We start from the raw sequence: 4,464 nt of genomic DNA on the forward strand, positions 1-4,464 counted from the left end.
ACTGTGACCAGTACACAAACTCCCGAGGGCCATGGGGAGCACCCTCGATGTACACCGGCATGTGATTGAAGTGTCAAAACATCACACTTAAACATCAATTAAAAAGCTGCTCTTGTTCATCAAAGACAGAGAGGGGACAGAAGAGATGGTGAAACGTAATAAAAACAGCGATAGGAATAATAATGACTCGATCCATGTTACATCAGGGAGTGTGCGCCACAACCAACTTCAGCTCTGATATTATCAGCCTCAGCACCCTTTTTCCATGCATGGCGTTAAACCAGCAATGGCTGACCTATCCCACTTGCTGACACTGCATCCGCGATTGTTTAAACCAGCACACCCAAATTTATCAATCCAGCAGCTTTTGCAAAAACAGACTTGCATCTATCTAGCGCTTTTCTGGACAACACAAAACACTTTACAGCCAAATTAAGTACTTTGGAAGTGTAGTCACTATTGTAATGTGGGACACGTGGCAATCAATTTGCGCGCAGCAAGCTCACACAATCAGCAATGTGATAATGGCTGGATAATCAATTTGTGAAGTTGATTGAGGGGAGGAATATTGACCAGGACACCGGGGATAACTTCCCTGCTTTTCTTCAAAATAGTTCATAGAATCCATACAGTGCAGGAGGCCATTCGTGTCTGCACCAGCCCTTACTCCAACAGAGCACCTTACCTAGACCCAATCCTCTGCTCCTATCCCCATAACCCCACCAAACCTTCGGGCAATTTAGCATGGCCAATCCACCTAGCCTGCACATCTTCGAACTGTGGGAGGAAACCCGAGCACCCAGAGCAAACCCACGCAGACATGTGGAGAACGTGCAGACTCCACACAGACAGTCACCCCAGGCCGGAATCAAATCTGGATCCCTGGCACTGAGGCAGCAGCGCTAACCACTGTGCTGCCCATGGTTCCATGGGATCGTTCACATTCACCTCAAGAGGGCAGGCGAGGCAGGCCTCAGTTTAATGTTTCATCTGAAAGTCTGACAGTGCAGCACTCCCTCGACACTGCATCGGAATGTCTGCCCCGGTTTCTGGGCATGGGAGTCCTGGAGTGAACCCACAACCTTGGGACCCAAAGGCGGAAGTGCTCCCACTGAGAGGGCTAACAACTCAAAGTCAGGTTTGGGTGTTACTATGGGGGGGGGTTCAGATTGGTGATGGTGGTAATAAATAAGCCGCTGCTAATAAAAGGCTGATTAGGCGGGTCCAGCCACTCCACACAGCAACTTGCACCCAAATGGAGAAAAACATCCCTGCAGGCACACTGCCCCCAGTCCATTTTTACACCCAGCAGGGCACCAAAAAAATACAGCAGCATAAAGCAGCAGCATTTACACACAGCGAAGGAGAACGGAGAGGACAAGAAGGGTTTTGAAGAGAAAGAGAGGAGAGGAAACTGAGTGGTCAAGGCAGTGTTGAGAGAGAGAGAGAGAGAGAGAGAGAGAGAGAGAGAAAAAGAGAGAGAGAACAGAGTGGACAAGGCAGGGTTTAGAGAGAGAAAGAAAACAGAGTGGACAAGGCAGCCTGTAGAGAGAGAGAGAATGAACAGAGTGGACAAGGCAGCGTTTAGAGAGAGAGAGAGAGCGAGATCAGAGTGGACAAGGCAGCGTTGAGAGAGAGAGAGAGAGCGGGATCAGAGTGGACAAGGCAGCGTTTAGAGAGAGAGAGAGAGAGAAAGAGAGAGAAAAAAAACAGAGTGGACAAGGCAGCCTTTAGAGAATCATAGAATTTACAATGCAGAAGGAGGCCATTCGGCCCGTCAGGTCTGCAGCGGCGCTTGGAAAGAGCACCCTACTCAAGCCAACATCTCCACCCTATTCCCGTAACCCAATAGCCCCACTTCTGTTTTTTTCTTTTCAAAATTTAGAGTACCCAATTCATTTTTTCCAATTAAGGGGAAATTTAGCGTGTTCAATCCACCCACCCTGCACATCTTTGGGTTGTGGGGCGAAACCCACGCAGACACAGGGAGAATGTGCAAACTCCACACGGATAGTGACCCAGAGCCAGGATCGAACCTGGGACCTCGGTGTAGTGAGGCTAACCCACTGTCCCACCGTGCTGCCCGCAATAACCCCACTTAACCGTTTTGGACACCAAGGGCACTTTAGCATTCCAATCCACCTAACTTGCACATCATTGGACTGTGGGAGGAAACCAGAGCACCCGAGGAAAACCACGCACAGGGAGAATGTGCAAACTCCGCGCAGACTGGGACCCAAGCCGGGAATCGACCCTGGAGCAGTGTTTAGAGAGAGAGAGAGAGAGAACAGAGTGGGCAAGGCAGGGTTTAGAGAGAGAGAGAGAACGAGAGAACAGAGTGGACAACAGTGTTTAGAGAGAGTGAGAGAGAGAACAGAGTGGACAAGGGAGGGTTTAGAGAGAGAGTGAGAGAGAAAACAGAGTGGCGGGCAGGGGGAGGGGGTGGCGGGCAGGGGGAGGGGTGGCGGGCAGGGGGAGGGGGGGCGGCAGGGGGAGGGGGGCGGGCAGGGGAGGGGGGGCGGGCAGGGGAGGGGGGCGGGCAGGGAGGGGCGGGGCGGGAGGAGGGGGCGGGCAGGGGGAGGGGGGCGGGCAGGGGAGGGGGCGGGCAGGGGAGGGGCGGGCAGGGGGAGGGGGCGGCAGGGGGAGGGGGGCGGGCAGGGGGAGGGGGGGCGGGCAGGGGGAGGGGGGGCGGGCAGGGGGCGAGGGGGGGCGGGCAGGGGGAGGGGGGCGGGCAGGGGGAGGGGGGGCGGGCAGGGGGAGGGGGGCGGGCAGGGGGAGGGGGGCGGGCAGGGGGAGGGGGGGCGGCAGGGGCAGGGGGGCGGCAGGGGAGGGGGCGGGCAGGGGGAGGGGGGCGGGCAGGGGGAGGGGGGGCGGGCAGGGGGAGGGGGGGCGGGCAGGGGGAGGGGGGGCGGGCAGGGGGAGGGGGGGCGGGCAGGGAGGGGGCGGGCAGGGGAGGGGGGCGGGCAGGGGGAGGGGGGGCGGCAGGGGAGGGGGGCGGGCAGGGGGAGGGGGGGCGGGCAGGGGGAGGGGGGGCGGGCAGGGGGAGGGGGGGCGGCAGGGGGAGGGGGGCGGCAGGGAGGGGCGGGCAGGGGAGGGGGGCGGGCAGGGGGAGGGGGGGCGGGCAGGGGGAGGGGGCGGCAGGGGGAGGGGGGGCGGGCAGGGGAGGGGGCGGGCAGGGGAGGGGGGCGGGCAGGGGAGGGGGGCGGGCAGGGGGAGGGGGGGCGGCAGGGGGAGGGGGGCGGGCAGGGGGAGGGGGCGGGCAGGGGGAGGGGCAGGGAGGGGCGGGCAGGGGGAGGGGGGGCGGGCAGGGGGAGGGGGGGCGGGCAGGGGGAGGGGGGCGGCAGGGGGAGGGGGCGGGCAGGGGAGGGGGCAGGGGGAGGGGGCAGGGGGAGGGGGCAGGGGGAGGGGCGAGGAGGCGGAGGGGGCAGGGGGAGGGGCAGGGGAGGGGGAGGGGGCAGGGGAGGGGGCAGGGAGGGGGCAGGGGAGGGGGCAGGGAGGGGGCAGGGGCAGGGGGCAGGGGCAGGGGCAGGGCAGGGGAGGGGGCGGGGCGGGGGCAGGGGGAGGGGGGGCGGGGCAGGGGGAGGGGGGGCGGGCAGGGGAGGGGGGGCGGGGGGAGGGGAGGGGGCAGGGGAGGGGCAGGGGGGAGGGGCAGGGGGAGGGGGGCGGCAGGGGAGGGGGGGCGGGCAGGGGAGGGGGGCGGGCAGGGGGAGGGGGGGCGGGCAGGGGGAGGGGGGGGCGGGCAGGGGGAGGGGGGGCGGGCAGGGGAGGGGGGCGGGGCAGGGGAGGGGGCGGGCGGGGAGGGGGCGGCGGGAGGGGGGCGGCGAGGGGAGGGGCGGCAGGGGGAGGGGGGCGGGCAGGGGAGGGGGGGCGGGCAGGGGGAGGGGGGGGCGGGCAGGGGGAGGGGGGGCGGGCAGGGGGAGGGGGGGCGGGCAGGGGGAGGGGGGGCGGGCAGGGGGAGGGGGGTGCGGGCAGGGGGAGGGGGGGGCGGGCAGGGGGAGGGGGGGGCGGCAGGGGAGGGGGGGTCGGGCAGGGGAGGGGGGCGGCAGGGAGGGGGTCGGGCAGGGGGAGGGGGGCGGGCAGGGGGAGGGGCGGAGGGAGGGGCGGCAGGGAGGGGGCGGGCAGGGAGTGGGGCAGGGGGGGCAGGGGCAGGGGGGGCAGGGAGGGGGGGGCAGGGGAGGGCAGGGCGGGCAGGGGGGGAGGGGGCAGGGGAGGAGGGCAGGGGGAGGGGGGGCAGGAGGGCAGGGGGAGGGGGGGCAGGGGGGCAGGGGAGGGGGGGCAGGGGGAGCAGAGGGAGGGGGGGAGGGGTGGCAGGGGAGGGGGGGCAGGGGGAGGGGGGGCAGGGGTCATGGGGCGGCAGGCGCAGGGGGCGGCAGGGGTAAGGGGCAGGGGCAGGGGGCAAGGGCAGGGGGCAGGGGCAAGGGCAGGGGGGCGAGGGGTGGCAGGGGGGCAGGGGCTGGGCAGGGG

The sequence above is a fragment of the Scyliorhinus torazame genome, chromosome 16 (assembly GCF_047496885.1).
Source record: "Scyliorhinus torazame isolate Kashiwa2021f chromosome 16, sScyTor2.1, whole genome shotgun sequence".
NCBI classification, from domain to species: domain Eukaryota; kingdom Metazoa; phylum Chordata; class Chondrichthyes; order Carcharhiniformes; family Scyliorhinidae; genus Scyliorhinus; species Scyliorhinus torazame.